This window comes from Cheilinus undulatus, linkage group 14, assembly GCF_018320785.1.
Source record: "Cheilinus undulatus linkage group 14, ASM1832078v1, whole genome shotgun sequence".
Lineage (NCBI taxonomy): Eukaryota > Metazoa > Chordata > Actinopteri > Labriformes > Labridae > Cheilinus > Cheilinus undulatus.
The window spans coordinates 10,240,730-10,253,519 of record NC_054878.1 but is presented as its reverse complement, the minus strand read 5'-3'; the positions used below and the strand labels follow the sequence as shown (position 1 = coordinate 10,253,519).

At 40.3% G+C, this 12,790-nt stretch overlaps 1 protein-coding gene across 5 annotated transcripts in view; it reads left to right on the top strand.

The window, feature by feature from the left end:
• The window catches only part of disp1 (dispatched homolog 1 (Drosophila)), a 105,263-nt gene that overhangs the window by 39,034 nt on the left and 53,439 nt on the right, over positions 1–12,790 (top strand). The window contains exons 4-5 of one of the 5 annotated variants that reach the window (XM_041805035.1): positions 7,620–7,715; positions 7,803–7,910. The exons of the other annotated variants lie outside the window; for them this stretch is intronic. The gene's annotated coding sequence lies outside the window, so the exon portion shown is untranslated. The remainder of the gene's footprint in view (positions 1–7,619; positions 7,716–7,802; positions 7,911–12,790) is intronic. 5 annotated transcript variants of the gene reach the window in all.

The following is a 12,790-nucleotide window of genomic DNA, read 5'->3' as shown; positions in this document are numbered from 1 at the left end:
AGTGTGTCTATCTGAAGTTGCCTCTGGCAGTCGTTTCATGTCCTGAGCCTCATGTTGGCAGACAATTGCATGTTTTTTGCTTCATTAAAAACTTCAGCTGCACAGGCTTGAGATGATGCCTTCATTAAATTTTATGATTTGTTGATTTTAATAATCTGTTGTGTTTCTTGATGCGAGGGAGGTGTTAGAAAAACACCACTCCTTGATATAACAAGACGCAGGTGGGGTGAAATGACATCAGTGCTTTAGCACAGTTCTGTGTGTCTCTTCTGCCAAAATTTGATTGAATTTGAAACATGACCACACTTTGATTTGTGAATAGACTATTAGGGCTACACAATAAATCATATTCTTATCATGATATTTTTGGCCATTGGAGGGACAACATTTTATCACAGAAGAGCTGCAGAGCCAACCAATAAAACTGTTTTTCATAAATCTTCATGAAGGGAAGCCTTGGACTTCAAAGGTTTTTGATATCATGATAACTATTACATCTTTGCCATTGAAAATTAACACACAAATGCACACAGACACACAAACCATTGCTTCTTTTTCTCTGTGCCTGCACTGTAAACACATCTCTCCTCTCTCTTACTTGAATTTTTAGGTACCATATAAAATACACAGCGGGAGAAATCTAGATTTTGGATGTCTGGGGTTCCAACCGCTTTTGATTACACTGTAATGTCTCGGAACCAAAAGTGTCCTCTCTTCCAAAAGTGTTGGTCCTCTCCTATATTACTGATTTATTTACCATCCCAGATGCACATATGAAAGCTTTTTTTTGCCATTACAGCAGAAAAACAACTCCAGACCCTTTGCTGTAGCAACATGCATGCATATCCACAAGCTACAGTGTTTTTAAAGTATTTCCTAAGAGCTGTTAAACATCAAGGAATTTTGAACCCAGCTTTTGCAAAAATCCTAGTTTTATTTTGGATGCTATATTTTACGTTGCACACACAAACAAAATTATTTTGCAAAAAAACGAAAACTACCAGGGTCTAGATTATCACCCCCCCCATGCTAATAGTCAGTTGTGTCTCCTTTTTGCTGGATAACAGTCGTTTATTGTAGTTTCCTCAGACACATCTCCTGAGGAATCCCAGGCCACTCTTCTTTGCCCAGTCTCTCAAGCTCTTCAAGATTTGATGGTCCTCCAGCATGGACTTTGGTCTTCGGTTCACCCCACAGACTTTCAGTCAGGGCTTTGTGAAAGCCAGTCAGTAAGGTTCACTTTGTTCTTCTGGAGGTAGGTCTTCACCAGGAGCCACATATGTTTTGAGTTGTTGTCGTATTAGAAGGCGAAACAATGACCAAGACTCATTTTTGCCACCGACTGCTTGAGGTTTTCTTTCTAGAACTTCACAAATCCTTCTGTCTTCATGATTCCTTTCACATTTACCAGATTCCCAGTTCCAGAAGCATCCCCACAGCATAATACTCCCACCGCCATGTTTCATTTGTGTTCTTTGGGTGATATGCCTCTCCCTTCTTTCTCCAAACATCACCAACGTCTCTGTGGCCAAACAGCGCTAGTTTGGTCTTGTCTGACCAAAGGACATGCTTCCAGTATGCATAATCTTTCTCCAGGTTGTCCTTAGCAGTCTTAAGTCTAGCTTGAAGGTGTCTCCACTGCAGAAAGGGGACTTTTTCTTGGTCCATTCCTGTGCAGGGCTCTAGTGACTGTTCTATAAGACTACAATTCCTGACTTGGCTGAGTCCTTCACTAGTGTCTTGGCAGTTGTTCTGGGGTCTTTAGACTTATCCCTCACAGGTTTTCTTTCCAGAGTCTTTCAAATCTTTCTCTTCCTACCTTTGCCAGGTTTGTTCTGGACTGTGTGGCTCTCATTGAATTTCTTGATGATCTTTCTCACTCCAGTATCATCAAAGGCCATGTTCAAATCAGACTTGAGGTTCCGTTCCTGCATGATATTCCCTAAAATGTCTGACCCTGAAGGTCAGGGTTTTGAATACTATCTCTGAGTGGTTTCCTCACATACCACCACCACCACCACCACCACCACCACCACCCGTCATTTTTTCCTATTGAAAAGTAACTTGATAAATATTGTTGTTTTGACATTGACAATATGAATTTGGCTCCTGGCAGTGTTTTTGTTCTGCTGATGACATTACATGAATTACTCTTAGATAGTTGTGGAGATTAATCCTACAGGGATGTTTATTTATAGCACCAATCCCTCTTCTCTTTTAGGCTACATTGTCTGGTGATGTGGATCCTCTTTGCTCCATTGTCTCGTGAGTTCCGCTGGTGGTCCGTCATGTAAACACCTCTCAAAGGGATCCTTCTCCACTCTCCTTCTCAGAAGTGCTCTTTTTTATCCCTCTGTGCCTCTTTCTGTAGCTTTCTTCTTGTCTATCTGTCCCTGTACCCCATCCCCGCCTTTTCTGATTCTCCATCTCAACCCCCCCCCCACCCCACACAAACACAACCGTCCCAGCTCTGTCCGTTACAGGCGGTGGACTTGTCCCAGTCCAGGGCCGATCGTGTATTGGAGTTTTAGGTGCCAGCGGGGAAGGAAGGACCCTGCTGGCTTTGTCAGTGTCTCTGACCCCTCTATTACAATGGCTCCCTCTTCCCTCCCACTCAATTCCCTGCCAAGCTGGGAAGAGTAAATATTTATCAGCCCCCACAACAATGGCCAGCTCAAAGGAGAAAGAGACTTTGACCAGAGCTCATGCAAGGCCTGTAGTCAGGCTGGTGTCAGTCAGGGCCTAAAGACTGGTTTCAGGAAGATTAAAATGGAGCCTCTGTATGTTGTGTAGATCACATTCCTGAACTAAGTGGTAATGTTGCATCACCAGAGCTTTCCTGTGCTCTGAGCGACATTTAAAGGCCAAATCCAAAGTTTTCAATCATGACTTTAGTTAAAAACTTTTTTTCATCTGTTCAATTTTAATCTTTTTACCTCACTGAGGTAAAACATGAAGAAAGTCAGTGCTGACACTAGGGAGATGCAGGGGTCTATGCATATCATGAAGGTGCAAGCTGAAGCAGACACCCAGCCACCACTCAGCCAGTCTGATAACGGCATGTTAACTCAATGAGAGAACTTCTTCATAGTTTGGCTATTTGAAATCATGCCCTGGTATACAGCTAGCTTAATCATCTAAATCCATATATATGTTAGCTCGATGCAAATTCATAATGGAAATTCCCATCTATGGGTTTACAAAAATTAGCATCATCAGCACAAGTACTTTTGCTACAGTTCCCCAGTAACACAAAAACAAAATAATGGGATTGTAGTTCTGTACTCCCCCCACTAATTCTACCAAAATGGTAGACAAACAAATAAACAACAAAAAAAGTCTTGAACTATTGAAATTGGTTGATCTTTGCTTAAACAAACAGTATTTGCATTTGTATTTACAGGCATATGTTTCTAGTACTTTTAGAAATTAGTTTAAAGCTGCTAACTTTGGAAGAAACTTTCCAATACTTTGTTGTTTCTCTACTCCTTCCTGACTAAACTGTGGTAGCTGAAAGGTTCAGAACTTACAGTCACAGCTGAACTCTATATAACGATTGCTGAGTTATATGCCCACAGAGTGCAGAACAAGAGTTGAACAACAGTGATCAATCACAAAAAATGAAAATACAAAAGTATAAGTCCTTGGTGTTCCAGTTTATTGGACAGGGTTCTAAAGACTGTCTAGCAGACCACAGTCTGTTTTAATGGAAGCCACCGTAAAATCCTCCCACCATCAGCAAGACTGTCCAAAATGTAATTATCATTAAAGACGTTTTTTATAACCATGCTAACAGTACTATTATGGTACATACTTTCCAGACTGTCCCGCACTAAACAAAGACCTTACAGTCTTTCAGGCACAACATGCCACACTTGTTTGTTTACAGAGGTGAATCGTATACAAGTCTACAGGTCAGGATGTAAAGAAAATTTTCTGGGACCAGGAAACATCCCTGTCTCTGCTTTCTGTCCTCTTTTCTCTGTCTGCACTGCTCTTCATTTTGGTCTTAAAAGAGTATTTAAAGTGTCTGAAATTTTGACAACTCTGTTAACAAAGTATATTATATGGACAAAAGTATTCAGCCACTAGCCCACTACACCAACAGGGACTGTAATGACGTATTCAAATACTTTTACGTAAATATGGAGTTGGGCCCCCTTTTGAAACTAGAAAAGCCTCCTCTCTCCTTGGAAGGCTTTTCACAAGATGTTGGAGTGTTTCTGTTGGAACCAAGCAGCAACCTCTGGTCCTGAAAAATGAAGTCAATGTGGAAGTGCAAAAAATTGCTATACCACAAGTTTCCACTAGAGGCTGGCTGCAGGAACACCGGAAATCCCGTCTGCACACATGTTAAACAGCTGGTTTTGACACACAAAATAAACTGGTTTACAGCCTGGTTCAGAACACCAAACATGTCTCATTACCTAGTGTCTTATTGTGCTCCCACTGTTCGGGGGGGGTGAATCTTTTTGTCTTATACATTGGATTATATTTAGGATGAAAGCTGATTGGCGCGTCTCATTTGATTGACAGATAGCTCGGCAGGCAGAGGCTCCGTTTCTGTCAACCGGAATGCCAGCTAGCAGGCTGACAGGAAGTCATGCTTAGTGGGCAGGCGTTAAGTTCGGCTGAGGCCGCGATTTCAATATGGAAGCCTCCACGGATTGGCTTCCAAAGCCGTTTGAGTCCGCCTATTGTAAGCAGACGACTGACGTCACACAGGGTTGGTCCAATTCTTGCTACAGTCTATGGTTGGAACTTGTCTCCATTCATTATGTAGAGCTTTTATGAGGTCAGCCACTGATGCTGGATGAGAAGACTTGGCTTGTAATTTGTGTTTCAGTTCATCCCAAAGGTGCTTGATGAGGTTGAGGTCAGGGCTCTGTGCAGGCCAGTCAAGTTCTTCCACATAGAATTTATCAATCCATGTCTTTATAGTCCTTACTTTGCAGACTGGGGCACAGTCATGTTGGAACAGAAAAGGACCTTTCCCAAACTGTTGTTGCACAGTTAGAAGCATAGTGTTGTCCAAACTGTCTTGGTATGCTGGAGCCTTCACTGGAGATAAGGAGCCTGGCTTAGACCCTGAAAAACAGCCCCATACCATTATCCCTCCTCTATCAAACTTCACAGTTGGCACAATGCAGTCAGGCATTTAACAATCTCATGACATCCACCAAATCCAGACTCACTCATCTGACCCCATAGAACATGTTTCCGCTGCTCCACAGTCCAGTGTCAGTGTGCTTTACACCACTCCATCTGATACTTGGCATTGGACTTGGTGATGTGAGGCTTGCATGCAGCTGCTTGTCCATAGAAATCCATTTATGAAACTCTCACTGCACAGTTTTTGTGCTTACGTTAATGCCAGTGGAAGTTCAGAACTCAGCTGCAGCAGGGTTGGTGAGTTTTTGTGCACTACATACCTTAGTAGTTGTTGACTCGGTTTTTTGATTTCACGTGGTCTTTTGCCTTGTGTCTGAGTTTCTGTTGTTCCTAAATGCTTCCACTTTCTAATGATATCACCTTCAGTTGACTGTGGAAAATCCAGCCTTGATGAAACTTCGCAAACTGTCTTATTGCAAAGGTGGCATCTATCACAGCTTGAGGTCACTGAGCTCTTCAGAATGACCCATTTTGTATCTCTTAGGCTTAGCGCTTCATTTCACCAACTTGACATTGGAGTGTGTGTGAGCACAAGTCATTGTTTGCTACTAATAAACTAACATTAGCTCATCTCCTCAGCATTTGCAGGTGCTGTTCAAAAGGTTTTGTTTCAAGCAAGTCCGATCTTTAATCTGGTGAAAGATGCACCTTATACCAGCAGTGACGAAGATGCACCTGTCTTTTATGATTTCGTTAAGCTAGTTACTAGCCCTTGATTTATTTAATGTTTTTACTTTTGCATTTAAAGTATTGTAAATAAGCAGCTCTCACTTGCTTTTCTTCACTTATTTTCCAAAAAAATCCCACTAAAGTAGATTTTTAGGTTAAGATATGTGTAGACTTGTAGCCATATTGAAGTAATGACACTTTATTTCCATTAGCAGTGTTAATGCAATGCAACCTGTTTTGCTTTTTGCTACAAAATATATCTTGCATGTTGTTGATGATGCCAACATTTTTTCAGCTTTATCACTTTCCCTTTGCTAATTTTGACTCAGATTGGTGTCAATTAAACCGCACCATGGTACTTCAGAAGTACTGCCTCCGACTTGGGTAGGATACATCTGTTTAGAAGCAAACCGTGTCAAAGAGGGAAGCGAACCTGTCATGTTTTTACATATCTAAGTTTACAGGAAGAAAATTTTCAAGTAAACAGCATATTTAAAGATGGCACAATGAAAGAGTCTTGTACCAAGCAATTCATCTTGCCTTTATTGTGTTTGATAAAATGCATCACCACTACCATTGCAAAGCCATGCATGGTCCAAGGACCCCTTACTGCAAGCAGACACAGTCTGAGCTACAATAGAAAGCAGACTTCAGTCTAAGTATGTCTTGAGGCTGTATATCTAGCAGTTATTTAGCAGCTGCAAGGAGATGAAGCAGAAATACCCTGAATAAATTCAGTCCAGAATGTCATGCAAAACACAATTAGGGAAACACCTGCTACAATGACTAAAGCCGAGTATATTGCAAGCAGGTGCTTCCTTACATGTTCACTCTGAGGGATAATTAGGCAGTTAAACATTTTTTATGGTCATGTATTGAAATGTTGAACAGGCTCAAATGCTACATGATTTTGCCTTACAGTTTTTTGTTGCAACAGGAGCGGAGGGTCGAGTCATGTTGATGCGACCCTCATCCAGAGTAGAAAAGATAGTATGGTCAGCATGCAGGGGACAAGACTGCTCCATAGAATCATACCATTCCTTCGCATCAGACATTTCCAGTTACTTTTGTTTTAGAGCCTGTCTGTTAACACTCACCTGTAACACCCAAATTGAATAAACAGGCTTCTCTTTGCATATAACTTAACACTGCCTTGAGTCACAGAAAAATACAGTCAGATACTGCAGTCAAATCCAGACTGAACACCAGCTTGCTGGCAGAATCTGCATCTCCATATTCTTGTTAATCGGCCCTATAAAATTAGTTTTGGCTGGTATCCAAAACAAGACACTAAAATGTAAGATTCTGTTTGAAACAGCAGGGTCGGCAGGAATGAGGCGAGTTACTGCCAGAAAATTGCATATTTATGATCATTTGACTTGAACTTAGCCTGGCAAATTGGAAAACTGTTATGTGTAATATATACATGCATTTATAGAAAGCCCAGACCAGTGAATGTACTGTAAATGTGCTATGATATTTGATTCACTTTAACACAAAGGGAGAAGACAATAATATTTTAATCCATTTGATAATGGCGAATAAGACGTAAGATACCAATCACTGATCACTTGTGAGTGAGACTGGCCCTTATTAATACAATCATAGTTTGCCATTTGTTTTAGCAGCTGGTTTAGTGGTAATAGCCAACTTACACAGCTACACAGCTTGGTAGTGTATTGGGACCTCCTACTGGTGGCGGTGTGACCTGACAAAAGGAACAAAAAAAATCATTCTTACTCAGTCAACAACATGTTTTTACTTCCTTTGTTCAACAGACCAGAACGGAAGTTTCCCAAGCAGAAATGCAACTAATATCCTACGTAAGGACAGCTGAAGTCATGAATCCACAGGGGGCGCATGAGAGAAAAGAGGTAGAGACAGCAGAGATCACATCAGCGATTTTAACTTAGCACAGTTTTCGAACAATTTCCACATACTTTGCCTACTCTCTGTTCTAGGTGCACAGCACTTAGATGGCAAGCAACGCCACATACTGGAAACACTGTACAGCATCTTGCAGCTCAAGACTCAAGATCACATGGGAACTACAAGGTCATTTGGGAAGAGTATGTAAACAATAGATTACTTTGCCTTTCTGGGCTTGAATTTTCATTCTTTTTTGCATGATTACGGGAGTTTTTCTGCCTCCACCATGGATAAAAAATTAGGAAGCTTAAGGGTTTATTCTTTCTTGAAAGGCTATGTGGCTTCATGTAAAATGATGTAATTTTTCGCCTTAAAAGTTTACTTTTCTTCGTCAGCGGCACTGTAGTAGCCCTATGACCCACTGACTGACTAGTGACCTATAACTGCATTGCTTTGTTGTGTTTGAAGTTGAGCGGATGCTTTGTACATTTTTCTGACTGTTTGGATCGATCTGCTCTGCGCAGATTGATGCAGTTTGGCAGTGGCTGGTGCTGAAAATAGACCTAGCGCATATCTAGTGTTGAGCAAAGCGCAGTGGCACTCCAGGGATGGACCAGAGACGGACTGAAACGTGTAGAAGACTGCAAAGATTGACTTGAAAAGGAGCAGTGTATGTGAAAATAGGAGGTTATATATGGCTATTTTTTACACATTTCTACCTGCCAAGAAGTGCAGAATTTCATTCAGCAGACAGAGAATCTACCCATATTCGGTGCTAGGCTAGTGTCAGTATTACACCTTGGATCTTGCTCATAAGAAAAAACTTTTTTGTCAAATCCCCATTAAAAAACACGTATTTGAAATGAAACTCTTTGTTGATGAATTAATACAAAACAAAGATATATTTAAGTTAAAGCTAGATTTCTTCACTTTAAGAAAGCAACTAATATGAACTCCTGAAAGCTGATTGATGCACTAAAGTCATTTTGTACATGCACTCCTGTGTATTTCTTAATATGTTCCCTTTGAGAGCACCAGCTGATGGCCCACACTATTTGATTTGAAATTCGAATCTTAGATTGGTTCACATTTGTGTGTTTGGGTGCTTCTTTTGACACTGCTAATGAGACCCATGGTCTTGACAGTGACTCTTGCTAGTTGAGAATTATTCCCATCTGTTCATGAACTCATGTCACTTCAGTGGTACCAATTAGATCATACATTTTATAGCAGTATCTATGAAGTTGAATAAAAAACATTGCTGTTTGGAACTGTTTGACACGATATGAGAGACTTCTCTTTAGTTGCAAATCAGTCTAGGTATACTAGACCACAGATATCATTGGACCACTGGTCCTCCTTTTTAAATCCTGTTTGGGGAGGCTCCTTGACCCAGAGCGTGATGTAATTCCATAAGCCTGACACTAATAATTTCCCCCCTGGTTTTAATGACTCTGAGATGAATACCAGGCCAAGACTGGGCCTCCGTCATTTTCAGGGTGTGGAGTTTTTTTTCCAAACTTGTCTGCTTTTATAGCAATCATATTGTGTTTATAAATATTTATGGACATATACAGCTAATAAAGTCAACCCTGGCAAAAGCAAGCTGGACAACTTTCCACTTATTTTCATTTTTGGTGCATTACTGTTCCTGTCTGATGCCGCACGTCCTGGAGCCAGAAAGCCGTTACCACCTTTCTGATTCATTATAATAATAACATGTTTTTTTTTTTTTTCAGTCAAGGTTTAAAAGAACAATTGCAAACAGACGCCTGGTCTGTAAGGTATGTGTGTACACGTCTGGCCCTAACAGTTCCTGCTGCCATGGAAGTGTTTGGACCGACAGATGAGGCTCAGGGATGTCCCACAGACAGACACACATAATTTTACTAGCCCTCACATTTTACCATCACCCTGAGTAAGCTGTGTTACCCACACCTGTACACACAAAGGACACCTGTACACCCTGACTTCCTCTGTGGTACTGTATCAGTTTTCTGTTTGATGTAGGGGTTGTTTTTGGTTGGCATGGCTCAGTGCTGCAGTGGAATCAGATGTTCTGTGAAGTAGACAAGCTAATGGGAAAAGTAAGGCATCATTAGGCTGAAGACATACCTGCAGTTTATGTGGTTGTGACAGACTGCTTTATAAGCATAGTTGTTAATACACTAGCTTATATGGGACTAGAGTTATGGAGGATACCTGTACAGCGTACACCAGAGAGCCTCAGGCTGTTTACAATTATCCGATGTGTGGGAGGTAAACTACAAACATGGTGACACTTGAGGAGGTTAGTGTTATTTTCATTATAGAACCAGAACTAACATAATCTGATTTTTAATGATAACCAAACACACAATCTGCATTCCATTTCTACACAGATCTAATGCTCCCATTGTTTGAGTTAAATTAGTGACTGTGTTAACTGGAGACTTACAGCCGACCTTAGGCGTCATCTTACAGCAGCTTTTGAAAACAGAGAGAGAGCCCTCGCAAATGTGTCAGTTTTTAGTTTTAGTACAAAGGCCTATCAGGGCCTTTTTGAAAAGATAACATAAAATGGATCTGTTCATTTTCCAAAAATTAAATAAAAAAAATAAGTAAAACTTGTGAGTTTATTGAGTTGTACACTCCCAGGAAACCAAGCTCAAAAGTTTTGAGTTTTATAGTCATAAAGTTTTTCTAAATTTTCATGTTTATAGGTCAGATATTTCTGACCTTTAAAGTCAGAAATTTAAAACTCAAAATCTCAAACACTACTTGTGCGAGGCAACCTGCTTCATCAGGTATGGTTTTTTAAAATCAAGAGTTTATTCCTCATGAATTTATAACACTATGATAATTTTTTTTTCTTGAAAATTAATGTATCCTCTGTAGCACTAATACACAATCATATATCAGTATGTACTCAATGATGATGGTGATGATGATGTAAAGTAATACAGTCTTGGATGCACTCAGCTTAAAGTTTACAGTTCACGCTGTCACTTCTTGAACTGATACACTGACATTATTTACATCATTTTACTGGTTTTAATGCAGACTTTTTGAAAACCAGCTGGTTTGACAGACATGTTCATTACTGTGCAGTGTCAAAAATGCCAATAATACATCATATACATGGAGATTTTATACAAATCTACACTGCCTCTGCTTGTCCTGTGTAAACTGCGTCTTGCGTCTGTGTTTCATTTTTAAGGACAAGCACATGTCAAACCCGGTACAGGGGGTTCATGGCAGCCATCATGTGCCAGCGCACCTGTAGTTAACAGCATGTGTATCTCTGGCCTTAGTGTTCCACTGAAGTTTGTTTACTCAGAAGGATGATTTTAGAGTGAATCATTTTTGCTTTAAACCTCTGGCTCTTTCCCTTCATACATATGAAAACAAACATTAAAGGTGCTCCATCTACCCTGTGTTTGTGTGTGTGTGTGAGAATGTGGGAGAGAGACAGGATTACCTATATGGGATTATTTTTAGGTCCATTTGTCAAAGTGCACATTTATCATTGAGCCCACTGGTGTCAGACCTGCTGCTTTCCCACCGTGTCTCTATTACGCTCTGCTGGTACTCGCTTTGACACCCAACACCTGACCCTTCACACAAAAAACACACCCAGTCACACAGGCAGGCACACTGACACACACTTTTACATGGAAAAAAACATGAACACACATTTGTAGTCAAGAATTAGCTCCCTGTGACACAGACGTACCTGGAATTCAAGATGATTTCTCTGTTTTTTGATTGTCTTTTTATCTCCTAACAGTTTCTTATGTGTGGAGATTTAATATGAGGGCTTCACTTTAAATGTCTCTGATACCTGACTGCAGGCTTGTTTGGGATTTCTGAGAATTTTCTTGAATCAGAACCTTGAACTTGGACTGTAAATCTAAGCTGTCTCTCAAAAAGCCTCGAGCATGAAATGTCCTCCACAGCAAGCATCGACAATGTTTCCCCTACATGTCCTAAAGCAACACAGAGTCCCTTCTAACAATGAGAAACTGAAACTCCTGATAACTGCAAAGACTATCATACTAATCTGAAATGATTGGATGTTGCAAGCTTATGTTTTTGACTCATTATTAAAGTTTAATTCTAATTAACTTTCAAAATTCAGCTGTCAATTGATTTTAAAATCATCCATCCATCCATCCATCCATCCATCCATCCATTTTCTTCTGCTTATCCGGGGCCGAGTTGCGTTGGCAGCAGGCAAAGCAAGTCAGTCCAGACATCCCTCTCCCCCATTTGTCAGCTCTTCCTGGGGGATTCTGAGGCATTCCCAAGCCAAATGACATTTATAATCCCTCCAGCAAGTCTCTGGTCTACTTCAGGGTCTCCTCTCAGTTGAGAGGAGTCTGGCTGCAGGCCTTACATCTCTGACGACCCCTACCACAGACTGTTCATGTGAGAAACTGTCTCTGTCAACAGAAATACATGCCTAAACTTTAGAAAACAAATTAGTTTTAACTTTTATTTTCAAACTTTAGGGTTAGGATAAAGGTTAAGGTAAGGGTTACAATACCAAAAGTTAGAAATAAAAAAACATTTAACAAAACATTTAACACAGCTGAGTAAACCATCTGCTTATAGGAAAAAATCTTGAGTAGCTAATGTAGCCAAAGTTAAAATCACAAGGCAGCTACATAAGCTGCAAAGCTATGTTAGCTTCAGCTATATTTGCCAAAGCTTACGTTGCTAAAGCTAGATATACAGTGCTTAACAAATGTATTAGACCACCTGTCATCTTTGTCTCAGAGACCATCCAGCATCATGAAGTGCTTTAATGTGGACTCTTTTATTTTCAGTGAGCTCTCCACGTTTTACCATTTTGGACAGGAATGAGGAATTTCAAACTGAATTCACCTTTTTATACCCAAATCTGAGCCGGCTCACTGGGCTTCTCTGAGAAGTCAGAAATGAATCAAGCATAACATTCAACCACTAAAACTCATTTTTCTACTCAGGAATGCAAGTAAATAACTATAATTTGACATATTAATCAAGAAATAATAATGTGCTTTACTATTTTTTCTGTTTTTTTGTAAATCAGTAAATTTGAAAATTCATGGATAAC